Source organism: Somniosus microcephalus, chromosome 18, assembly GCF_052327205.1.
Source record: "Somniosus microcephalus isolate GS21.2 chromosome 18, FLI_Smic_1.0, whole genome shotgun sequence".
NCBI classification, from domain to species: Eukaryota; Metazoa; Chordata; class Chondrichthyes; order Squaliformes; family Somniosidae; genus Somniosus; species Somniosus microcephalus.
Genome location: NC_141004.1, coordinates 19,699,209 through 19,726,192, shown reverse-complemented (window position 1 = coordinate 19,726,192; position 26,984 = coordinate 19,699,209). Strand labels below are relative to the sequence as shown.

The following is a 26,984-nucleotide window of genomic DNA, read 5'->3' as shown; positions in this document are numbered from 1 at the left end:
TCTGTTAGTTAGCCAATTCTCTATCCATGCTAATACATTACCCCCAACTCCGTGAGCTCTTATCTTATGCAGTAACCTTTTATGTGGCACCTAATCGAATGCCTTCTGGAAATCCAAATTTGAAGTGCAATCACTTGTGAATTGTGGGTCGTGAAAGTTGTCAGCTTTATCTTTGACCGTGCCATCAACTACAGGAGAAAGAAAGAGCATGGATTTATGTAGTGCCTTATCACGTTTTCAGGAAGTCCCAAAGTCCTTTACAATGTGTGGATGCTTTTAGAATGCAGTCACCGTTATGAATTATGGATTGCAGGACACAAGAGTAAAATGATTCACTGCATCATTTTACTTTAAAGGTATATTAGCATCAGGAATTGTTAGTTTACAAGAAAAGCACAGAATGGAATGAAACTATTACAGGCATTTGAATAGACTTTTTTTTTCTTTCACGCTCAAGACTTTTGAAAGGCTCACAAGTAGCACATTACTGGTGTTGTTACTCTAACTGTCAGGCAGGCAGGCTTAAGGATGCTGCGTGTCTCTTCCACGTAGAAGCCTTCTGTTCTAGTTAATTGCGCTGAAATTTGTGCAGTTTGTAATTTCTTTTAATGTCCTTACTCTGCCTTATCTTTTCTCTCCATTTATGCTCTTTGCCACTGACCCGGTCTTCCCCATTTTTCATATGTGGTTCAGTACCTTACTCAATCTTAGAGGGGGATGAGTATGGAGGAAAAAGTTGTATTATATATATTTTTTTATTTGTTCATGGGATGTGGGCGTCACTGGCAAGGCCAGCATTTATTGCCCATCCATAATTGCCCTTGAAAAGGTGGTGGTGAGCCGCCTTCACAGAATCACAGAAACCCCACAGTGCAGATGGAGGCCATTTCAGCCCATCGAGCCTGCACCGACACATATCCCACCCGATCCCCGTAACCCCTACACCAACACATATCCCACACTATCCCCGTAACCCCACGTATTTAATCCCCCTAACACTAAGGGTCAATTTATTATAGCCAATCAACCTAACTCACACATCTTTGGGAGGAAACCGGAGCACCCGGAGGAAACCCACGCAAACACGGGGAGAATGTGCAAACTCCACACAGACAGTCGCCCGAGGCCGGATTCGAACCCGGGTCCCTGGCGCTGTGAGGCAACAGTGCTAACCACTATGCCACCGCGCTGCCCTTCTTAAACCGCTGCAGTCTGCCTGGTGAAGGTACTCCCACAGTGCTGTTAGGGAGGGAGTTCCAGGATTTTGACCCAGCGACGATGAAGGAACGGCCGATATATTTCCAAGTCAGGATGGTGTGTGACTTGGAGGGGAACTTGGGGGTGATGGTGTTCCAATGTGCCTGCTGCCTTTGTCCTTCTAGGTGGAAGAGGTCGCGGGTTTGGGAGGTGCTGCCGAAGAAGCCTTGGCGAGTTGCTCCAGTGCATCTTGTAGATGGTACACAGTGCAGCCACGGTACGCCAGTGGTGGAGGGAGTGAATGTTTAAGGTGGTGGATGGGGTGCCAATCAAGTGGGCTGCTTTGTCTTGGATGGTGTTGAGCTTCTTGAGTGTTGTTGGAGCTGCACTCATCCAGGCAAGTGGAGAGTATTCCATCACACTCCTTACTTGTGCCTTGCAGATGGTGGAAAAGCTTTGGGGAGTCAGGAGGTGAGACACTCGCCGCAGAATACCCATCCTCTGACCTGCTCTTGTTGCCACAGTATTTATGTGGCTGGTCCAGTTAAGTTTCTGGTCAATGGTGACCCCCAGGATGTTGATGGTGGGGGATTCGGCGATGGTAATGCCGTTGAATGTCAAGGGGCGGTGGTTAGACGCTCGCTTGTTGGAGATAGTCATTGCCTGGCACTTGTGTGGCGTGAATATTACTTGCCACTTATCAGCCCAAGCCTGAACGTCGTCCAGGTCTTGTTGCATGTGGGCATGGACTGCTTCATATATATAATGTGTAGTGGGGTTTTATGGTATTAGAGATTTAGGGAAGATGTTGTATAAAGTGACAATGGCCAGAAGAGAGACGACTGTGATAAGGACACAGAGCTCATGAGTTTGACCCTGGCAGTTGCTGCCTCAGCAGAAAGGCAGAGATTTTGTGCAGGATAACAACCAGGAAGTCACATCTTCCCCATATTTTTAATTTATACTCCAACAACCTTGGTTCGAGAAGAGACGACGAGCTCTTGCAGTTGAACTGCTGGTTACGGAGGCACTTTTATCTTGGTGTTTGGGTCCCAGGAGTGCTGCACTCAGGCAGAGGCCCATGACCTTCATGGCCCGCACTCCTCGTGACTTACTTGAGCGATGTGGCTCCGCTCTCGCTTTTGATTCGTTCCAAAGGTGAAGACCCAAACACTGTGCGTGCACGGATGGAGAACTGTGCTGTACCGGCATCACGGTGCGTGTCACTATATACTGGGTAAAAAAAACAAATCAGCAAACTAATCAATAGCGAACAGAGTTTAGTGATAAGAACGCAGGGATATTGAAATTCATTGAAAATCAGAAAGCAGGGCATTCCTGGTGATCAATGCAGGGCTGGTTCTGCACATCTGCCTGCTTGCATTATGACACAAACATTCAAACTGGCCCTGTGAATTTTAGCAGACCCATAAAGGAAATGCTTACTTTGACAGCACATAGGCCTATATTCACTAGAGTTTAGAAGAATGAGAGGGGATCTCATTGAAATGTATAAAATTCTGACAGGGCTAGACAGTCTGGACGCAGGGAGGATGTTTCCCCTGGCTGGGGGGGTCTAGAACAAGGGGTCACAGTCTCAGGATACGTGGTAGGACATTTAGGACTGAGATGAGGTGAAATTTCTTCACTCAGAAGGTGGTGAACCTGTGGAATTCTCTACCACAGAAGGCTGTGGAGGCCAAGTCACTGAATATATTTAAGAAGGAGATAGATAGATTTCTAGACACAAAAGGCATCAAGGGGTATGGGGAGAGAGCGAGAATATGGTATTGAGATAGAGGATCAGCCATGATTATGTTGAATGGCGGAGCAGGCTCGAAGGGCTGAATGGCCTACTCCTGCTCCTATTTTTCTATGTTCTATGTTTCTATTGCAATAGTCATGAAAATTTGAATCTGTAAAGCTGCCAAGATCACTAGCTTTATAGGTGAGCGAGCCTTTGACTTAGTGGTAGCAATCCTGAGTCAGAAGGTGCAGGGTTTATAATTCCACTCAAAGACAGTCCTGGTGAGTTGAGACTGGAGCTCTGGCTCTGAATTCTGGGTTGCCATCCAGTGGTTTACTTGCTTCTAGCTGGGTGTCTCCCCTCATTCGTATGGATTGTGGGAGCCCATTAAACACTCCTGCCAAATAGGACCAACCATCCTGTTGGCTGGTGCAAAGATGATTATGGCCCTAGAAGGAGTTTTCATGTTGCGGCTGGTCAGACTGTTAATCAGCCTGACAATCCTTCCAATACTGCACACGGGGGAACGGTAGCATAATGGTTATGTTGCTGGGTTAGTAATCCTGAAGCCTGGTCTAATGATGTGGTGACATAAGTTCAAATTCCATTGCAGCTGGGGAATTTTAATTTCAGTTAATTAAATAAATCTGGAATAAAAAGCTAGTATCAGTAATATTAACCATGAAACTACCTGATTGTTGTAAAAACCCAACTAGTTTACTAATGTGCTTTTAGGGAAGGAAATCTGCTGTCCTTACCTAGTCTGGCCTACACGTGACTTCAGACTCTCAGTAATGTGGTTGACTCTTAACTGCCCTCTGAAATAGTCTAACAAGCCACTCAGTTGTACCAAGCCACTGTGACAAAGTCAGCACTGGTGAGTACCTTCACCACCAGGACTGCAGTGGATCAGCACTACCTTCTAAAGGGCAATTGGGGATGGGCAATGAATAAATAAACAAAATAATTATTCTCCAAAGGAAGAGTGTGAAGATATGAAAATAACAACAACTGTGAGTGTCAGTGGAGGCAGGAAGAAGTTACATTTATAGTACAAATAGTGATATATATATATTTGGAGCATCTAATCCCAAAGGATGCTCCAAAGTGCGTTGCCAGTGGATCTTTTAAAGTGCAGTCTTGCTATGTATGAAAATGCAGCAGCCAACTTGCGCAAAGCAGTACTGCTGCCAATGCAGCACTCCCTCGGTGCTGCACTGAAGTATCAAGTTTAGATTTTGTGCTTAGGTCCTGGACTGTTTAGAACCCACAACCTTGAGGCAAGATGTGCTATCAACTGAACTAAGCTGACAAAATCATGTGACCACCATTGATGGCACCCTCTCGAGGTAAGAGTGCGTTAGCAAGCACAGCTCCAGATGCTTGGTACCACCCGGGAGGGAGTTCCACGGGCAGGAAGACTCCGCTTGAAGTCTCACCACTGATCTTCTGTTGTTGGACCGAGACGGAATGAGGCGGTGTAGCTGCAGGAACATAACTTGTACTTACAGAGCATGTACCTTTCAAGTAACAGACCTTCCAAGGCATTTCATCAGGGATTGGAAGACATTAAGCAGGAAATGGGAAATATACATAACCAATGTTACTTATGGAAATCTGTGCAATTCAAATGTAAGCTTCAGGCTCCAATATAACCATCATCCTTCCTCGTCCATTTTGCATTGGCCTGACAGGCAGTGACTGCAAATCAGAACGTTGTCTTTGGTGGAGATTATATTTCTGTAGCGGCAGAGCTTTGTGAAGGCGGATTTAGTTGGTAAAATTTGCTGCTTGTATTGAGTATCTGAAGATTCCTGATTTTAAACCAAAGGAAGGCTGACTAAGTTTTAGATTTTTTGAGAGGTAGGTCTGCTGTACGAAGACTCTTCCCACAATCTCATACAATAGTGTCAGCCATGGCTCAGTGGGCAGCGCCCTCACCTCTGAGTCAGAAGTTTGTGGGTTCAAAGTCCCACTCCAGAGACTTGAACACAAAAATCTAGGCTGACACTCCAATGTAATACTGAGGGAGTGCTGCACTGTTGGAGGTGCTGTCTTTCAGATGAGATGTTAAACCGAGGCTCCGTCTGCTCTCTCAGGTGGACATAAAAGATCCCATGGCCACTATTTTAAAGAAGAGCAGGGGAATTATCCCAGGTGTCCTGCTCAATACTTATCCCTCAATCCACATAACAAAAACAGATTATCTGGTCATTATCACACTGCTGTTGGTGGGAGCTTGCTGTGTGCAAATTGCCAGCCACGTTTCCTACATTCCAACAGTGACTACACTTCATGAAGTACTTCATTGGCTGTAAAGCGTTTTGGGACGTCCAGTGGTCATGAAAGGTGCTATATAAATGCAAGTCTTTCTTCTAGCGTCGTACAGCACAGAAGGTCTTTCAGTCCATTGTGCCTGCTCTTTGAAATAGCTATCCAATTAGTCACTCCCCCTGCTCTCAGGAACAGGAGGAGGCCATTCAGCCTCTCGAGCTTGTTCCACCATTCAGTTTGCTCAGGGCTGATCTCGATCTTAACTCCATTGGTTCCATATCCCCTACCTAACAAAAATCTATCAATCTCAGTTTTGACATTTTCAATTGACCCCTGGCCTCAACAGCTTTTTGGCGGAGAGTTCCAGATTTTTCCACAGCCCTGCAAATTTCTCCTTTTCAAGAATTTATCCAATTCCCTTTTGAAAGTTACTATTGAATCTGCTTCCACCGCCCTTTCAGGCAGCGCATTTCAGATCACCATAAACTCGCTGTTTAAAAAAAAAATCACTTTCCATAAAACCCCCAAACCCTGCTTTAACCTTGTGCAGCCCTTTTTCTTTTTGAAACCGGGGGCGGGGAGAAATCAGCAAGTTTAGCAGCCAACGTTGACTTTGCTTGTGTGGGGTGAGGTTGAGGACAGTGGCCAACTCGATCCACGTTGCCTCGCAGTCGGAACCTCACTGAAATTCATTTTCTTCAACTTTGCACCGAGGAGAGTGCAAAAAAAAAGAGCGAGAGCACGGTAAGTCGTGTGAATTTATTGCCCAGCCTCTCTCAACCTTTGCTGCACTGATTGCTGAAGGCTCGCGTTGTCTTATTGCTTGTTAATTTCTCGTACAATGCAAACAAAACTGAGGCTTATGCCTTCATTTTTAAAATTTATTATAAAAGAAATCCCTCTAAAAGTTTTTTTTTTCTGGTTTGGTTGATCGTGCTGCAAAGAACCACCTATAGCTTGACCCCCCTTCTCCAAGACCCAGCAAAGTCAGGCGGCGGCTGCTGATTTGCAGAGGCAGTGGTGGAGGGGGGTGGTCGCTGCCTGGATTGAGACCCAGGCTCTTGTCAATTTCGTCTTCCTTCCGCCCTCAGTGCGCAGGCGCGGGCCTCTGGTTACATTGTAACTTGGAGTCAGTTTCGCTGCTGTGGCGAGGAGTGTTTACGTGAGAGAGAGAGGGAGGAGGGGGCAGCAAATCTGCAATTGAGGAAACAAAACCCACATCATGAGCGCGACCCACGGCCGTCTTGCAGGTACCGCAGTGCGTGTTTTCCTTTCTTTCCGATCTACTTTCATTAATTAATTATTTATTTATAAAGCACGCATGTTAAGAAGGGAAGCAGCGTTCCTTTAAAAAGTTCCACATCTCTTTTTTTATAAACTTTTCTTCTTTCAAAACTTTTTTAAAAAAATAGTTCGTTTCTTTTAGTTACGCCGCTGGCGCTGAAAGGATGCCAGCTACAGAGAGGGGGGCTTGTCCTGTGGGTGTGTTTTTTTTTAACCTGACGTTTGTGCTTTTGGAAAAAACAAAAGCTAATGATTTCTACTGAAGGCAAAATTGAGGAGTAATGCACATTTGGCAAATCAGTCGAAATGGCTGATTTATGCTGCAGTTTTGCCCGTGCTTTCATTCAACGACCCAATTTCTTCGGTTCCGTTAAAGAAAATAAAAATCGCGGTAATGTGAATCTTGAATTTCCTCTGCCCTCAGATCATGTTGATTAGAGTTGCATCTCCTCGCCCCCAATCCCTTCGCTTCCCATCTCTTTCTCCTCTTTTTTTTTTGTAAAGTGCTTTGGTTGCAGTTGTTAGGTGTGGTGAACGAAATGTAATTTAAAACTTTTTTGTTAAAAAAAAAACGCGGAGGTTTGGAGAACCTAAATGACAAAAGGTGGAGATTATTCTGTGGCTTTCCTATCCAGCTGCGAGGCTCAGCGAGATCTCCCAACAAGGACCCTTGAGAGAAGGCAGCGTCTGCCTTCATGTGTGTCTAACCCTGAATCTGAGACCATTGTGCCCGTGGAAAAAGCACCAGATCAAAACTACTGATGCCCTTACACACTTGGGAGACTGCCCGTTTCATTGTTTTTTTTTGGGAGGCTGTTTATTGCTGCAATTTTATGGAAATAGTTCTACACTATGCTTAAATCTATCAGTTTTGATGATTATGTAAAGGGGCATTGCTGGCTAGTAAGGTGTTTTATGGGTTACTTTGGCAGGTTAATAAATGGAGAGTGTACAATAAAATGATCAATGGTGTGTCATTGTATCCCTGGTGAGGACTGTGAATACTTCAAAGTGACTCTAATAAAAATACATTGCATTCTGGATGCCTCAGTGCAGGATTCCTTGACTGGCTGCATTGAAGGATACCCAAGAAAATTCTGAGGTTCCATCTCTGGTCTGCTAGCTGATCTGACCCTGGGTGCTACAATTGGTTTCAGTGTTCCGGGGTGGGGATAATCAGCCATTGTTCCCACTCCTGATCACTATCCAGTGGCCACTGGAAAGTGCAGACATTGGGGGAGAACAGAGTTAGTTTGATTGTAATGCCCTCTTTGCCCCTTCACCCCCCCCCCTCTTTCCCCCCCCCCCCCCCAATGCTGGGGTCCAGTAACCTGTTGACAGTCACTGTCTGGGCTCGCACATAAAGAATAGTACAGTACCACCATCACTTGTGGAGTCACTGCCCCAGTCCGAGTCGCTGCTTCAGCAGGGAAGGGAAAAGAAGGAACGGAAAACTTTCATTTATAACGTGCCTTTCACTACCTCAGGACATCCCAAAGTGCTTTACAGTTAATGAAGTATTTTTTAGAGTGTAGTTACTGTTGTAATGTAGGAAACGCAGCAGCCAATTTGCACACGGCAAGGTCCCGCAGACAGCATTGTGATGGTGGCTAGATAACCTGTTTTAGTGATGTTGGTTGAGGGATGAAAACTGGGGGGCAGGGGAAGTGCATCGCAAAGGTTTGTGCTGGATCAGATCATAGAATGATACAGCACAGAATGAGGCCATTCCACCCATCGTCCTAGCTCTTTGGTAGAGTTATCCAGTTAGTCTCTGCAAATTTTCCCTCCAAGTATTCATCCAATTCCCTTTCGAAAGCTATTATTGAATATGCTTCCACCACCCTATCGGGCAGCGCATTCCTGATCATCATAACTCGCTGCGTAAGTTCCCCCCCCCCCCCATGGTGCCTCTGGTTCTTTTGCCAATTACCTTAAATCAATGTCCTCTGATTACTGACCCTTCTGCCAGTGGGAACAGTTTCTCCTTATTTTACTCTTCTTCTTTACTCTATCAAAACCATTCATAATTTTGAACACCTAGCAAATTTCCCCTTAACCTTCTCTGTACTAAGGAGAACAACCCACATTTCTCTAGTCTCTCCAAGTAAGTCTCTCATCCCTGGTAACATTCTAATAATTCTCCATCATGGGAATGTATCTAGTCTGTACCCAAACGATCTCTTTGAAGGCCTCCCATTTACCGTTTTACCTGCCAATCTTTGATTCCAATCCACCTGGGCCAGATCCCTTTTCAATTCACTGAAATTAGCTGCCCTCCAGCTGAGTATTTTCATGTTGCTTTTCCCTGTCCGTTTTCATAGCTACTCTAAAGCTAATAATATTGTGATCACTGTTTCCCAAATGCTCCCCCCGCTGAAACATATTCCACTTGTCCCACTTCATTCCCCAGAACTAGATCTGGCACTGCTTCCTTTCTTGTTGGGCTGGTAACATATTGATCAATGGTCTCTTTGCACTTTACATTGTTATTTTCCCAGTCTGTATTTGGATAATTGAAGTCCCCCATTATCACTGCACATTTCTGCAGTTTGCCTCCAAATTTGCTCCTCTATCTCCTTCACAGACACACTTGACAGATTTGCATTTATACAGTGCCTTTCACAACCACCGCACGTCTCAAAGCACTTTACAGTCAATGAAGTACTTTTTGAAGTGGAGTCACTGTTGTAATGTGGCAGCCAATTTGCGCACAGCAAGCTCCCACAAACAGCAACGTGATAACGACCAGATAATTTGTTTTTGTTCTGTGGATTGAGGGATGAATATTGGCCAGGATCCCGGGGATAACTCCCCTACTCTTCTTTTGAAATAGTGCCATGGGATCTTTTACGTCCAACTGAGAGTTTAACATCTCATCTGAAAGACGGCACCTCCGGCAGTGCAGCACTCCCTCAGCACTGCACTGGAGTGTCAGCTTAGCTTTATGTGCTCAAGGCCCTGGAGTGGGACTTGAACCCACAACCTTCTGATTCAGAGGCGAGTGTGCTACCCACTGAGCCACATAGGACACTATTTGGTGTCCTGTAGTATACACCCAGCAGTGTAATAGTTCTTCTGTTGTTTCTTAATTCTAACCAAATAGATTCTGTCTTTGAACCATCAAGTAAATCATCCCTTTCTAGTGCTGTAACAGTACCTTTGATCAATACTGCCATCCCATCCCCCAGAGCCAGGTCTCTGTAATTGCCATTATATCATCCTATTTTGCTACTTGTGCTTGCAGCTTACCGACCTTATTTACCACGCTCCGTGCATTTACGCCCATGCGCTCTAAACCCATTTTAGTCTGCCTTGCATTTCCCCCTGTCTGATCCCTCTATTTCTGAACTACTTTACTCTAATGTTGTTTGTTTTGCCCAGTCCTTTGTACACCTTGCATCTCCTCTGTGATGCTTCATCCTGATGCCCCTCCCCCACAGCACCAGTTAACCTCCCTGCGAGCGCATTGGTTTCAGCCCTGTTGAGATCTTCCGAAATGGCAACTTACTCCTGCTGTTCCACGGACTGAAAGCTGCCTTGGAACCATAGTTTATAGCACAGAAGGAAGCCATTCAGCCCGTGGCGACTGCGATGTGTCTTCGTTAGAGCAATCCAAAACTAATCCCACTGCCCTGCTCTTTCCCCATAGCCTTGCATCTTATTCTGCTTCAAATGTTTATCCACTTTTCCCTTAAAAAGTGGTCTCTGTAGCAAAGCATGCCGTGCTTAACTCTGAGTAAAGAAATTTCTACTAGCCCTTCTCTTCACTCTTTTAGTGGCCATTTGAAACAGATGGCCCCTCATTACTAATGTCCCAACTGGAGGAAATAGTTTTTTCCACCCCCCCTTATTCTCCTGTCAAATCCCTTCATAATTTTAAGAGCCTCTATTAAATCTCCTCTTGGTCATCTCTGCCTCAGTGGAAATAGTCCCAGTCAATGTACGATAGCAAAATACTGCCGATGCTGGAAATCCGAAATAACAACAGAAAATGCTGGAAAAACTCAGCAGGCCAGGCAACATCCGTGGAGAGAAATTAGAGTTGACGTTTCGGGTCGAAACCCTTTTTCAAAACTGGAAAGGAAATAAAATAGATCGAAGGCAGGGCTGCGATAGAACAAAAGAAGTAACAGAGACATTAAGAGGTATTCAAAACCAGACGAGATGGTGATAGGACAAGTGGAGACAAAAGACGGCTAGGATTAGGTGTGAAGTGTACTGGCAGGATGAGACACAGCTGCCATGTGGGAGAGAGGAAAAAAAAGGAATGGGGGGGGGGAAAGGGAAGACCCAAAACAAAGGGGTAGAAAAAAATATAAGTAAAATTGTAATAGGGACCGAGGTTATGATCTGAAATTGTTGAACTCGATATTGAATCCCAGTCAATGTTGTCTTTAAGCTGTGTGGCCACATGGATCTCCCGCACAGCCGGCTCACTGGCTTTTCAATGGGGGAAAACCGTGCATACGCGGTGTTTTGAATGGGCCGCGCAGCCCCTTAAAGGGGCCATGTTACCCCCCCCCCCCCAAAAAAAATTAAAGGGAACATTGGTCCCGATATCTCCATCTCTCCTCATATAACTATAGTTTCTCAGCCCTGGCACCGTCCGGTGTAGCCATTTCCCTGTATGAAATTTATACACTTCCTCTTAAATCCTGGATAGCGTTCTATTGGCTGGGTTTCAGGGTTGTATTTATCTCCCAAATAATTCAAAATCAATTTGAAGAGCGGGGGTGGGGGGGGGGAAAACTATGTTCACACTGTGCCTAATCAATGAAAGCAACGTGGGTGTAATTTGGATATACATCTCTCTCCTCATTATAGCTGTAAATCTGTTGGGTTCGGGTGCCTTGTTGAACAGCGCTGAACTTTGTGCCACTGTACACAACTTAAGCAGCAATGTTGGCCTAGAAATTCAGTGGGCTGCGCCACCCAAGTGGGTCGGAAGCCACTGGCCACGCCTCCCGCTAAATTCAGCGGGATGCTAATGGCGGCGCTAGCCGTTAGTGCTGCGCCGCTACCGATGACGTCATCGGTGTGCGCAGTGCCCCGCTGACGCCCCGATCGCGATATTTAGATGCGCCCCCTGCTTTAACGCCGGACGCTATGTGCCACCGGTTCAGCGGGGCCTACCTGCGGCGGTAGAGGCGCTAATTAAAGGAGGTGCGGGGCGGCCATTTTTGTTGCTGGCCACCTGCCAGCACCTCTCCGCGCTGCCGTCCCCGGCCTCCTGAGCCCCCCCCCCCCCCCCCCCCGCGGAGTGCCGCTGCGTTCCAAGAGCCCGGCACTTCTCCTCGGTGCCGGGCTCTTTTGCCGGCACTCGCGATTCCCGGGGGCCCAGCTGGGCCCCAGATCGCGCTGCACAAGGCCCCTCCCCTTTAAGAAGGGGAGGAAGGCCTGCAGTACCACAGCGCGACGTGCCGCAGCATGTGGCGCAGCGATGTTCAGTTGCAGCGCCACGCTTCCCTCTGGGGCGCGCCAACTGAATTTCCGGCGGGCGGCCGCGACTGCTTCCGGGGCGCTACTTTTAGCGCCCTGGCGAGGCTGGTGCCCCAAACGGGGCTATAGTGAATTTCTAGGCCGTTGTCTTTTCTTTCCAGGTGGCTTATCTGCTCTTGTTCATTGAATTAAATATTTGTCCTAGCTGTCGAATCCACTAGTGAGCACAGCGTTAGTAGTATTTGGGCCTGTGTCTTGTTCGAGTAGTTTCCTAGATGACCCGTGCTGTCTGGAAAAGGAGAAAAAGCAACTTTTATGACACATTGGGGAATATTAGACATGCTCTACATATTGTAGGAATTATCATTAATGAACCAAATGCCCCATCTCCTCTGCTGAAGGTGTTGACCTTCTGCCTAGATACAGTTCCACGGGGTGTGGTCACCCTCTGGTACCTCCTCCAAGTGATTATTCGTCATCTGTTAGCCTAGATAGCAAATTCTGACCTACAGTTTGACCATGGTGAGGAGGAGGCAGGCCTCGTCTCGCCCAGCATCTGCTCATGTGCCCCTCTCGGCAGGGGCCACCAGATAATCATTTGGGAATGGGAGCCCGTGGCTGATTTTTGTTGTTGTTGTGCCTCGCCTCCTCCTCCTCCTCCTCTCCCTAGCCCAGTGACGCTGCGGTCAGTGGTAGCACTTGCACTGCTGCTCCGGCCGAGATCAGCACGGACCGAGAATATGACAAGGGATCATAGGGTCTGTGGGGCATAGTTACCCACTACCTTTACAAACTCTGCCATTTGTAATTACCAGTATTGGCATTTAATCTCCAAATGTTGTCTGAACCAAGCACACTACTGTACTTCCATTTGTTCCATTCATGGAAAAAAGAAACCTTTAAAACTCCGTTGTCACATTTGTCATGCATTCGATATCATGTCATTTTCACTCACAGAATCACCTGGATATTCCACTGTTCCCCACTCTGTATCCTCTAATTATAATGCAGCAGTTAGCCTGGTTTAAAATTAATTTTCTAATATAGCTGTATGTTCTACATTTTGTCGCCTTGTGGAGATTAGATTCAGCACAGGAACAGATAACCCAAGCTGAATTCCGACTGTTTCCGTCCCTCTCCCTGTAGTTTTATGTCGAGGGCTGCGTTTGTGAGACCATGTCTTTTTTTCTTTCGGATGAGACGTTAAACCGAGGCCCCGTCCGCGCTCTCAGGTGGATGTAAAAGATCCCACGGCACTATTTTGAAGAAGAGCAGGGGAGTTATCCCGGGTGTCCTGGCCAATATTTAATCCCTCAATCGACATCACTAAAACAGATTATCCGGTCATTATCACATTGCTGTTTGTGGGAGCTTGCTGTGCGCAAATTGGCTGCCACGTTTCCTACATTACAACGACGACTACACTTCAGAAGTACTTCATTGGCTGTAAAGCACCAATAACTAGATCAGTTTTTCTTTTGTATGGTTGGTAGTTATTCTGGTGACTTCCTGCACCTCTAGATGCCTTTTCATGGCTGCTGAGGTCATGAAAGGCGCTATATAAATGCAAGTCTGTCTTTTTATGTGTTCGGAGGAACTTTTAATTGACAGCTGAAATGAGCCGGAGAGCTGCATCACATGATTATAGCCACCTTGATCCAAACTTCTGCCTTGCAGCTCCAGGCCAATCCAAGGGCATGTCCAGAACAAAGCAGCATAACTTTATAATTAGAGCTAGGCCATTGCGGGGTGATGCCAGGAAGCACTACTTCACACAAAGGGTAGTGGAAATCTGGAACTCTCGCCACCTCTTGCCCCCCCCCCCCCCCCAAAAAAAAATCTGCTGAGGCTGGGGGTCAATTGAAAATGTCAAAACTGAGATTGATAGGTTTTTGTTGGGCAAAAGTTAAGGGTTATGGAATCAATCCAGGTAGACGGAGTTAAGATACAGAGCAGTCATGATCTAAATGAATGGTGAACAGGCTCGGGGAGCTGAATGGCCTGCTCCTGTTCCTATGTTCCGAACACGGTTTGGAGTAAATATTATCTCCGTGTGTTGTGCTAGGTCACTTGCTACAAAGGCTACCTTTTGAGGTAGAGAATTCCAAAGATTCACAGCTCTCTGAGTGAAGAAATTCCTCCTCACCTCAGTCTTAAATGGCCGACCCCTTATCCTGAGACTATGCCCTTTAATTCTAGACGCTCCAGCCAGGGGAAACAACCTCTCCGCATCTACACTGTCAATCCCCCTCAGAATCTTTTATGTTTCAATGAGATCGACTCTCATTCTTCTAAACTCCAGACAGTATAGGCCCAATCTACTCAATCTCTCCGGAGTTCTCTTGGTGAAGTGACTGAGTGGTGTGATGGGTTATGCTAGCAGATTAAATCTCAGCTCATGGCCAAAGTATCTAGTTTATGAAGGTTGCATTATTATTTTTTATCAAACACTGATTTACTTGCTCAATGCTTGAACCAGAATCTTGGCAGTAGTCGGGAGCAGCACTGCAGCAATGTTTATTAACTCTTTGGTGGCGGAACTACAATAACGTTTAATTATTTTTTGACAGGCATTTCTCTTGCGCTATCTCCTTCATTTCCAAAAGCATTTTCAAGTTTCTATTTAATTTTATATAAACTAGAGGCCATAAATATAAGATAGCCACTAATACATCCAGTAGGAAATTCAGGAGAAACGACTTTCCCCGGAGAGTGCTGAGAATGTGGAACTCGCTACCACACGGAGTAGTTGAGGAAATTAGCATAGATGCATTTAAGAGGAAGCTAGATAAGTGTGAGAGGGAGAAAGAAATAGAGGGATATGCTGATGGAGTTAGATGAAGAGGGATGGGAGGAGGCTCATGTGGAGCATAAATGCCGACTTGGACCAAATGTCCTGTTTCCGTGTTGCAGACTCCATGTAACTTATATTTACTCCGTTTCCCCTCTTTTTTTTACTCTTCCTGTTGCCCCCCCACCCACCACCCCACTGAAAGGCCTGGCAAAGTTTAATTCCCAACTCTCTTAGTGTAATAGTGAAAACTTTTTCACCATCAAGCAACCGCCATCCAGTGTTGGTCTGCAACCGGCAGCTAGCAAGTGCACGAGTGACTTGCCCTCTGATTCTGTTTATTTTCTATCCCTCCCTGTGGAGAATGGCCTGCCTGAGCCTGTGCCCCACGACATCACTTTGGAGCTTTGACCTCTGCCCTTCCCCGACCGTTTGTATTGACTGCAACCTCGCGAATCTCTGCTGTACCAGGGCATGTTTTTCGCTATCGGAACGCCTTTACTGTGGTTTCCTGAATGGCAAGACTTTCCTTCTGCCGTCTTGATATGAACACATCTCCTTTGAAGTGCAAGCTCGGTACGGTAAGCCACTGTTCCACCCAGCAACCTTGAGTATCTGTTAACCGGGTGATCTGTTTTGGCTTGAAGTCTGAAGATTGATGTGGTGGGAACCAGGTCAAACTTTGTGAAAACACCTGGTGACAGATTTTCTGCATTCGCTAGAAGTGAAGTTGTAAGCCCGTCTGCAGTGTTGATGATGATAATTAAAGGGATTATTTAACCTAATTTATTTCTGCTCTCATTCCGTTCCTCTCCTGAGGGCCTTGAGTCCTTTCTGGGACAGAGTTCCACGGGTAAAGAAAGAAAGACTTGCATTTATATAGCGCCTTTCATGACCACTGGACGTCTCAAAGCGCTTTACAGCCAATTAAGTACTTTTGAAGTGGAGTCACTGTTGTAATGTGGGAAACGCGGCAGCCAATTTGCGCACAGCAAGCTCCCACAAACAGCAATGTGATAACGACCAGATAATCTGTTTTTGTTCTGTGGATTGAGGGATGAATATTGGCCCCAAGACACCGGGGAGAACTCCCCTGCTCTTCTTCGAAATAGTGCCGCGGGATCTCTTACGTCCACCTGAGAGCAGACGGGGCCTCAGTTTAACGTCTCATCCAAAAGATGATAGTAGATTGGCGGTTAGGATCAGATCAGCCATGATCTTATTGAATGGCGGAGCAGGCTCGAGGGGCCGATTGGCCTACTCCTGCTCCTATTTCTTGTGTTCTTGTATGGCACCTCCGACAGTGCAGCACTCCCTCAGTACTGCACTGGAGTGTCAGCCTAGCTTTATGTGCACAAGTCTCTGGAGTGGGACATGAACCCACAACCTTCTGACTCGGAGGCGAGTGTGCTGTCCACTGAGCCACAGCTGACACTGGGTACTGGGCACTAGGGTTGCCAACGTGCTAGGATTGTCCTGGCATCTCCAGGAATTAAAGATTAATCTCCTGGGTGAGCCACCCAGGAGAAACATCATGGGGGCATTAAAAAAAAATTTTTTTTCATTGAACATTTTTGTTTATAAAAATATTGCAGATTGGGGGAGAAAAGGCTGTTTGACAGGGTGGTGCGGTAGAAGATCATGTGCTGAAACCTCCAGGGAAATATCCAACAAGAGCTGGCAGCCCTACTGAGTGCCCCCAGCACCTTGCCGAAGTGGGTATTGTGCACGTGTGAGCTTAGACGGCGAGCGTCGCGGGGCGGGAAAGGATGGGTGGGGCGGAGGCATCAGGCGGAGCTTGGTCCTGTTCTCGTTGGGCGTTAATGGCTGCGCACTTCTGACCGCAGTGATCCGGACAGTGATCAGGTGACCGATTGTCGTGCCTCTGCTCAGAATTGCACGCTAAATGTGGAAGCTTAAGGGAGCCATTGTCGTCTCTATGGGGAGTTCTCGAGCAGCTGGAACAGCCAGTGCCGAGAGCTTCAGCCAGGTTGCTCCACGTGCCAAGTTCACACACAAGCAGATATTGCATTAACGTGCTTGTAATGATTGAAATAAAACTCTTTTAATTTAAATTAAAGATATTTTGGAGTCTGATACAGACAGTGACTTAGAGTCACAGAGTCAGTGGGCTGGATTGTGTCAGCGTGGGCGGGCTGGGGCGTGTCAGGACCCCGACTCCTAAGTGATGTGTTGAAAAAGTGGGATTTTTCCCTAATTGGGCACTTGATTTCCTGCGTGTGGGAACCCCTGGCCCAATGAGTCTTTTCATACAGAAAGTCGCCTCCGATGACGTCATCAGTGCTGTTGGATTTAAGGCCTGCAAGCAGCCTTGATTCTTCTGGAGACTGCAAAGGCTCTGCAATTTATATGAAGGAGTTGAATTGTGGAAAATGTCAACAATCAAGCAAAAGTGTGCTCCTCGATTTGATGAGCCCTCCCTCCAAGCTCTGGTGTACGGAGCCAGCTGTAATAAGGAGGTGCTGTTTCCTTCCTCAGGGAGAAAAAACCCACCCCAGCAGACAAAAGCTGTGTGGCTACAAGTGGCCCAGGAGGTCAGCTCCATTTCGCTGAGCCACAGAACCTGGCTGCAATGCAGGAAGATGTTTCATGACTGTCTCCATACAGGAAAAGTGAGTATGACTTTCCCATCCCCCTGAATCTGATCCCAATCGCCTCTCCTCACCAGCACTCTGCTTTGCCAGCCTCTTCCTCCACATGCCACTTGACACTTGCATCCCTGCACCCTTACCCATTACCTCTCTCTATGGTCACATTCACTTAACTATTCCACCATGCAGCCCTCACACTCCCTATCACACTGATGCCATGACAACAACTACTTTCAACACACAGGGAGAGTCCTTTGTATCCTAAGCATCTATGCTATGGATTCTCTGCACTCACTCCTTCATTCTCACTCAAACTCCACTTGTCTCCCTCATTGCAGGCAAAGAGAGCCCACAATAAGAGGGAAAGAGCGAGGACAGGAGGAGGGCCACCCTCGCTAGCCCAGCTCACGCCCTGGGAGGAGGCGGCCCTGGAAATTGTTGGGGTCGAGGAGGATACCCAAGTGGGGGATGGACAGATGGCCGCATCACAGCAAGCTGGTGACAGAATAGTTTGGAATCTCTCCATCAGTGACTCATGCTATGTCAATGAATGATTCTGATGCTCCAACAGATTGAGTTATGATCATCTGCAATATTCAATGTGCATGTAATCATAGCCTCACATCTCTAACTCTTTCCTTTGCTCCCCCCACAGGACCATCGAAAGCCCCCGTCCCCACTATCCAGGAGGAACAGCCTGAGCCTCCAGACTCCTCAGAGGAAGCTGCAACCTCTGAGGGCGCAGCGTCAGCAGAATTCAGCGCACCCAGCACCAGCGCAGACACTCACACCTCGGTGGGACTTTCGGGACATAGAGTAGTGTTGTCACCTGGTGTATCACAGCCCACAATTGAGCATCAGCAGATGGTGGAGACAGGAACAGCAGTGGCGAGTCCTCGTCGGAGGGCGCAGGGCTCTGCCAGCTCTGCTCCACTGCATGTCGACCCTGTGCCTCCGGGTCCATCCAGAAGGAGAGCGGTGCTGGAACTCCAGGAACAGGTGCAGGAGTCTCTGGCAGGTTTTGTCTCCAGGATCGCTGCGAGTGTGGAGTGAATGGAGGAGTCCACTGCGAACATGAGCAGAGCCTTTGTGGAGGCATTGGCGCATGAACGCATCACCGCGGAAAGGATGGCAACCTACATGGAAAGGATGGCTACCTCCATGGTAAGGCTGGCTACGATAGAGGAGAGGATGGCTATGTCCATGGAGGAGCTTGGTCGCCAGGGAATTGAAAACATGGTCATTGTTCAGAATAGAATGACATCTCTTGAGGAGCGATGGTCAGCTTTTGAGCAAACAAACCAGACCTTCATGCAAGTCCTCTGGAGTAGGAGTTCCAGTGCAGAAATGGGCCCTCATGGCCCCCCTGCAATGCAGCAAGGTGCTGTCAAGCCACTTGCTAGCTCTGAAGTGGGGCTGACCCATGAGAGGGATGTTGGTGGCAGACAACAAGGAAGTGGGGGCTCCTCTCCAAGTGCTCACACGACCATGCCACAGCAAAGCCCTCGGTCAGAGTCCTCACCCAACTGAGATGGGCGACCCAGCCCCTGCACAGCCGCAGGAGCAGCAGACTTTTGGTGAGCCCGCACAGGTTCGCCACCCCAGAGGATGCCTGCCAAAGGCGCCGAGACAGGAGCAGCAAAAGAGTGAGCAAGGGGCCTCCACCCCAGAAGGAAACTAAAAGGGGCAACTTTGAACTCTAACATTTGCAAGGCTATGGGCAAAGAGCAGGAGTGGGACTAATTGGTAGCTCTTTCAAAGAGCCGGCACGATGGGCCGAATGGCCTCCCTCTGTGCTGTATGATTCCATGATCCTATGATTGGAAGAAGTTCCTCTTTGCAAAACAACTTGCTTAAAGGGCTATTGTCTTGATGGCACCTTTTTTCATTCCATATAAGTGCAGCAATAATGTTTAAATTGCATTGAAAAGTACCATACGCATAAGACACATGCACAGTCTTTCTTCCTCAACCAAAGGGGAAAAAAAGTTGACCACATATTGATAAATTTAACTAGTGAGTAGCTTGTGTTTTTAAAAAAAAACGCATTGTCTAAATGGGTCTTTTATCAACAGAATGGAAAAAGCTAGTTATTGCATCTACAGTCTGGCTGCTATTGCTTCATTAGTTTTCTTTAAGATCCCTGCCATTTCACGACTCTTAACTGAAACTGGGCACATGGAGTTTATAAACTGGAAAGTTAGCATCAACTGTTCGTGGGAAATCTGCTGTGAAGCTAGGCCATTCAACTTTTGATGAAGTTGCGGTCATTGTTTTATACAAGATAAAATAGTTGAACTATGGAGGACAAGGAACCGAGGCTTTAAAAATAAGGAAACTGCAAAGAGAAAACAAGAACTAGTAAGGAATTTCTTGCCCGAGTCTGCTGTTTTGTGGAATAAACAACTATTTTATGCAATGCCTGCAGTTCTTTTCTATAATTTTCTGTGTCCTCGCCTCTTCTGAAGACACTGACTCCTTTGCTGAGCTTTGGCATGCTTCATGCCAGTACTTTCCGATACCTTGTCCAAGTGGTAATATTCGAGTGCGAGTCTTGATCTTGAGTGAAGCAGACTGTCCTGCAGTTGATAACCCATCCAAGTACAATCCTGCCTTCATCATCTGTCGGCGAATGCTCTCGCCTGATGAGAGCTTGTTGTGCAGTGAATGGGATTGGCCATTTTGCCCTCCACTGCCCAAGGAACTGAGGCTAACTCTAGTGCGGTACCACTGGCTTGAGAGCCAGTAGGACCACAGATTGGAGATGGAAGTTGGTATTGTTCAGCCTCTCAGAGGGGCTGAGGTTGAGTCATCGGAACCAGTGCATTTCTTTATGTATTCTGGTTCCCTTCTTCCCCCAGAAAGGAAGCTGCTGCTTTCTCTTGTAAGGGGACTTCAGTCGATAAAAGTTCCCAAGTAGAGCAATGTGGGAATAGCGGGAGCTGCAGCTGTGAATGCTGGACGCTTGTACTACATCCAGTTGCTACACCATCAATAAAAGGGATGAGTAATAATGGGTCAGTTGCTTGTTGCGAGGATTTATGTGTTAAAGTAGTAAAAATTACTAAATGTAACGCTTTTCCCTCCCCACCAAATGAAAAGTAAGTATAGTACCAATATATTAGCACATAAAATATATATATATATAATATTATATTTATATATTGAGAATTTCCCTTGTGTGCAGAGGGGAACAATGGTTGAAGCAAAATCCTTCATTGCTTTTAAAAGGGAAATGGTTAAATATTTGAAAAATGTATATTTTTCAAGGGTTTGGGGAAAGGGGGGGAGGGAAATGGGACTGAGCAAATGGCTCTTTCTGAGAGCCAGCACAGGCGTGGTGGGCCAAATTGCCGCCTCCAGTGCTGTTAAGCTTTTATAATTCTATGACTGTGGCCTGTTCTACCATTTATACGCTTCCTTTGATGTCTGTGTGCGGTTGAGTTTCATTCCACATCTAATGCGAACAAAGAACAAAGGTATAATTTCCTCCAGTAAAGTGTAAAAATAGTTTATTTTCCCTGGTATGGGCCAGTAATTTTGAAATTCTGTGAATTGCATCCATTTCTATTTATAGCCCCACGTCTTGAGGTTTACAGAAAAATATTGTTTGTGACCGGTTAGATGTGTGTATTTTACAACGGCAAGAGTCAGTGTTGGAAAAGTTCAAGCCTACAGTTTGTTTTCACTTGCAGGGTTAACCCTTTCTTTTGCCCCCCCCACCCACCCACCCACTCCTGAGTTCACTTGGATGCCCAGTGAGTTCAGTTCAGCTGCATCACTCCTGACTTATCGTAAATAAAAATTGCAAAATGTTTAACTTGCTTTCTATTGCTGCTAAGCACGCTTCAGAGAGAATGCTTACAACCTGCCACTAGTTTTAAGGTTGGGATAAAGTTGTGGTATTTTTCTGTCTTGGGATGTTTCATTGCCTTTCCCATCATCCCCTCCTTCAACCCAAAGCAGTTGCGCCCTCTGACTTGGAAGATGGGGCACACCCCCCACCCCTTTACTGATGTACTGCTTGCACAGACGCTGCATAGACAAATTCTCCCCTCCACTGTGGGAAGTATCTCACTCCTGCTTGTCTCTACACTTCCATCTCCCCACCCAGTCCCTCCAAAGGATCCTGACTCAAGAAATTATTGGTGTGATGCATTTGCACTACAGCAACAGCTTGCATTTATATAACTCCTTCAACATAGTAAAACCTCCCAAGGCGCTTCACAGGAGCGTTCTCAAACAAGACTTGACACCGAGCTACAGAAGGAGATCTTAGGACAGGTGACTAAAAGCTTTGTCAAAGACGTAGGTTTTAACCCTAACCCTAGCCCTAAAAGGAGGAGAGGGAGGTGGAGAGGTTTAGGGAGCGAAACCTGGAGCTTGGGGTTTAGACAGCTGAAGGCACGGCCGCCAATGGTGGAGCGAAAGAAAATCGGAGATGAACAAGAGGCCAGAATTGGAGGAGTGCAGGGATCTCGGAGGGTGCTAGGGTTGTCCATACTAAATGGTTTCAGCTTCACACCTCCACCAAACAGGTGGTGTGTCAATCGAAAGTTGAGGCCCAACCTGTCTCTGGAGTGAGACTGTCTCCCCTAGCCATTCCAGCTTCACTTCGCTCATGAGTTGGGTTGGGCTCGGCTCTACCTCCATATACAGGCTTCATTTGCACTATAACCGTAGCATCAATGCAAAGCAACCATTTCACAATGTACTATAAATGCATTCTTTGCCTCACCTCCCTGTTAGCCATGTTAATGTGCCAAAACACTGCATTATTGGGCCGTCGTGAGCATGATTCCTGCTTCTGTAAAACTACTTTGACCTCTCCCTGATTGATCTCTACTTGATCTCTCGCTGTCATTCTCCCTTTCCATTTGTGTCCCCTGATGTAGCCAAAGCATAACACTAAGATCGGTTAAAAAGTGTGGATGCCAGAACTGATTGCAGTTATGTCTTTAGTGGGCATATGGTGAACTTAATAGGACTAAAGGGCAGTACAGGAAACTTTCGATTAACCGGCCCCTAAATAACCGGAAATGTCGGTTAACCGGCAAAATTCAGGAGTAGGTTCAAGTAACTTTTATTACTTTTTTTTACTCCATTTGTTGCTGTGCAAGGGTGTAGCTGCAGCTGTTGCTAAGCTACAGAGATGCTTGCAATTTGTGCCGATTGTTCTGAAGCTGTTGCTAAGCAACAGGGTTTGTTGCTTTATTCGGAGCTCTGAGCTCCGTATCTTTTACTATAGCGTTCGGTTATCCGGAATTTTTGATGAACCGGCACCACGTCGGTCCCATCCGTGCTGGATAAAAGAAAGTTTCCTGTATTATAATAGCTGCTTTTTTTCCCAGTTTTCTCTCTTGGTTCCATAGGCAGCTCTCCAGTACCTCCCCCATGTTCATTCTTCCTCTGTGTGCTCTTGGCGAGTAATGACTGACGGGCTGTTGGACCATGGGGAGCAGGAGCCCTGGCTGTTTTGATTTTCTTTTAATTCTCCGTAGCTCAGGGAAACCAAGGTCTAACTTCAATACACCTGTCAATGCAGCGTTTTATTCCAAACAATAATGGGTCCATGAAGGCAGTTTATAGAATAGTTCAATGGATCGGTGATTCTAAACAGTACAATGGTGGCCACTCGGCTCCTCCACTAAGTATACCCTTCCAGCTCTTAAGATTTTCCTCAGATAAAGTGTGATAACTGAAAAATTGTTTTGGGCGATTGATTGAGGAAATGTATGCGCAAGTAAGTTTTGAAAGCCGAAGGCCCAAGTGTTGGAGTATTTTGCTCCTATCTTTTTACCTTGTACTGAGAACTTGGACTCTTACAATGACGAATAGGGAAAGACCCACCCACTGGTCCATCCAATTCAATCCCACACAACTGTGATGGCTTGTGCATCACAATATATACACTCCCCACTCTACCCGAAAGCCATGTAATCTCCTGGTACTAGCGAAAAACCGGATAAAATCCCTGGCCCATTAGCGGGGGTGTGGTGGAAGGGTGGGGGTAAGGAATCGGGAAAAATTCTTCTCCAACCCCATTAGGCAATCAGGGCTAGTCTGTAGACCACTCTGGTCCTGATTAATGTCACACAGTACCTACCTTTCTTGTACGAGGGGATCATCACCCCAGCCAGAAACAAGTCCAGCACTCACTTGAAGGAAATCAGCGTTCGCTGCCTGTTCCATAGGCCCGCTATTCTCTGGGAAAAGAACCACCTCCTAACATCTCACCAAGTTCTGGCCTTACATAGGTTAAACTCAAATTAATGCCACCAGTTGCGGAGTTTAGTCCAAATGTTGGTGCCAATGTGACTTAGCTGAGAGAGAAGGAAACGAGAAGGGGGAAAGAAAGTGTAAATGGCTTTTCCCAACCTCGTCAGTGTTGAGGTGTATTTGAGGCACTATTATTGCAACAGTAGAACACATCACAATCAAAGTAGCATTTGTAGAGTAGGTATTAACTTGAAGACAAGGCAACTGTCAACAGTCTTGCATTCTAATGAATGTGTCACTCCTCTCCATGCTGAGAGTGGGGTGCAGGCAATCTAACCTGTAATTTTTTTTTTGGCTGCACGGCCCGTTCAAAATACCGTGTGTGCGCAGGTTTTCTATTGACTCTTACAGGGAACATTGGGTGCAGGTTGCTGTTCTTCTCTTCCCCTCCCATTATGCCATTTGTAATTGTCCCTAAGTTGGACAGGTTGTGCTGCCTCTGCTGTTAATTTGTCTTTTATTTTTAATTGAATGTCAAATTGGTTGCTCCTTGTAGTACGGGGTATAATAATAATAATAGAAGGCCTACTGATTTTTGAAGGGTTTTAACATACCTCCATTTTCACACTTGACTATGAATGTCATTTTGGTCCAAGTCAATGTGCTGAAGCTCAACAGCACCTTGTTCATTTTTAAAATTTAAAAAAAAAAAGTGTTTTGTGAATTTTATTCTCTAGGTGAGGGATCCTGTTGCTAGAGATTGGAACATTTTGCAGTTTGGGTCCCTGCTGTCGACATCCAGTTGCTCCCAGGTCAGTTATAGCGTGGTTAGATGGGGAATAAGATTCCCTCTTTTCTGTCCCACCAACGTGTCTCTGTCTTAACCTCTTTACTGCGCCAATGTTTCTCAGCTTCCAGCACCAGCCGGCCTGCGGCTTCTCTCGAATGGGATTGGCCATTCGTGCTGAGTCCGGGGTGGCATTGTGCCTTGCCCCATGCACGGTAGGGACCGAGTTGAAATGACCTTTTTAACTCGTGTATGTCTCTTAAAGCCAGCAGAGACTATTGATTGTATCTTCAGTCTGATGGATCTGGCTCCTGGTCATAGGGGAAATGATTGGATTGTCCAGTTTCCCCTCCTGTCTCGTTCAATGTGACTAATTCAATCTTAAAGAGCTCATTGTTGTAAAAGTCCATGTGAAATATTTAGATTTGACAACAGTGAAGTTGTTGTATTGGGAAATGTCAGTAGACATTTGTTTGTTAAAAACATTGGAGAAATACATTTGCCTGTTGAGAAATTACGTTACCAGCTACAAGGAAATGTAATCTATATGACTAAATGGGAGATATTCCATGTCTGTATAAAGCTGCAATGCCGGTTTATTCTCTGATATATTGTGTATGGGTGAGAGAGGCAGTTATCTTTGGCAGGTCTGTGTGGTTACATAGGCGAGCATTTTTCTGAGTATCGACTGAAAGATTTAAATCCTCGTGGGCGTCCCCTTGCTTTGTGGAGGGAAGGGGCGAGATTTGTGTGCTCTGACGAACAATCTTGCGGACAGAGGAAAAGAAAATGCTTTTAGTAGATGCACGTGTGCGGTGGTGTCTTCTGTGTGCCCTTTGGCCACGTGAGCCTTCTTGGAGCTGTCTTGGTGGTTTAAAAAAAAAATGCGTGCGCTGACTTGCAGCAATAGAAGCTGGGACCCTTGCCAGCCATCTTGTCTGTATGTTGGTGTCCCTCTAGAAATGTCAGACTGGTTGTGATGGCTCACATTGCATCAGTGCCTTTGAGTTACAGTGCACTGGTGCTGATTTTACAGTTATTAACAAGTGGCTTGTTTTCCTCCATTTTACTCATAAACTGGCAGGCTTCAGAACCATTTTTGGCAAAAATCTTGATTAAAGCATTTGCGTTGCCTTTTAATATGACAATCACATCGCAATGCCTCTATTTTAACCTCTGCCTCATTTCTTTAATGTATCCTCAAGCTACTGGTGTGTGCATGTGCGCGTACAACTCTCTTTATTCATACTCGCAGCAAAAGGCCGTCTCCTGAAACAGTTCCACGTTGCTTATGATCAGAAACTTGGAAGCTTATGTGTGGAGTAAATGGGAACGGCGTACTGCAAGATTAACAATGCACCTTTTACCGCAGTATTTTGCATGGGAGGTAGGACAGGCTTCCCACCATACACTCCTGTCTGGACTAAAAGGCAAGAAATAATACTGTCCGACTGTATTGTTCAGGCTAAAACTAATAGCCTAATTTATTTGGAAGAATTATAATTACGTAAGAATGCAGCAAATAATCATCAATACTTGACTTGCATAATACTTTAAACTGTTTCTGAAAGTAATGGGGTCGATTTTCAGTGTGCTGTGAGGCGGGCTTTTAGGCGTGCGGGAGGCTAAAATCCTGAATTCGGGGGTCCCGACACCATCCCGCCCAAAACCCACCTCCATGTAAGTTTCAAAGGAGGCGGGTACCCGCCCCGCACTGGGACCCGCCTACCCGAGGCGGGAAGGGATTAGTGCCAATTAACTGCCTGTTAACAGGCAGTTTTTAGCCTAATCCCTATTTTGAAGGTTGTCGTGTGGGATTCCCGACGGCTCCAAACCACGCCAAGTTAGAGTCGTCGGGCCGTTGGGTTGAAGGACTTGGAGGGGTCGAGATGTCGGTGTTCAGGTGAGTGATGGGTGCATGAGTGCAAAGGTAAGTGTGTTTGGTGTGTCTAAAGTGTGTAAAGAAGTTTAAATTACCTGTACTTACCTTTACAGCCTTCCTCTAGGTTTCGGGAGTCCATCATTCAGCCGGCACAGAAAGCAGAATGGCTGCGATCTGTCAAAAGTGACAGCCTGCAGCTTTCAGTGCCAGCGAGATTTCTAACTGAGTCTGCGTAGAAGGACTCAGGTTAGAAGTATGACTGTCAGTGTTTGACAGCTTCAAACAGCTGTGAAACGCTGATATTTCATCTGTCAACACGTCTTGACAGATGAAATTTAAGTCTGTGACGTCACCTGTTGCCGGGTGGCCCTTAATTGGCCTGCTGAGCCCGCCCAGTGGGCTCAACAAGGTCAATCAAGTGAAAATCACGTGGATTGGCCGCATCTCGATGGAGGCGGGACTACAACCCGAAAGTTGTAGTCCCGACTTCTGAATGAAAATCCAGCCCAATGAGCCCAAACCCAAAGCATCCTTTTCAGAATCTTTTAACTGAGTCTTTGGCAAATGTGACAAGGGGGCTTCAACTCCACACCGACCCCTCCCACTGGTGCACCATGGAATCCGAAAGTCAAACGGGGAACTGGTGAAATGGAAAACATCCAGATTCTTCTAGATCTCACAAGGCAGATACAGTGCACGAGATCAATATAGTTCTTTCATACCAGGTTGGCTATGTTACTAATCAAGTT

At 46.3% G+C, this 26,984-nt stretch overlaps 1 protein-coding gene across 3 annotated transcripts in view; it reads left to right on the top strand.

Moving 5' to 3' along the window:
• Nucleotides 1-6,232: 6,232 nt before the first annotated feature.
• LOC147105082 (solute carrier family 45 member 3) overlaps nucleotides 6,233-26,984 on the top strand; it is a 147,751-nt gene continuing 126,999 nt past the window's right edge. Inside the window, exons 1-2 of one of the 3 annotated variants that reach the window (XM_086011151.1) lie at nucleotides 6,233-6,468; nucleotides 24,304-24,378. The gene's annotated coding sequence lies outside the window, so the exon portion shown is untranslated. Of the gene's footprint in view, nucleotides 6,477-24,303; nucleotides 24,379-26,984 lie in introns of all 3 variants that reach the window. The other 2 variants (XM_086011153.1, XM_086011152.1) reach the window with 2 other exon arrangements.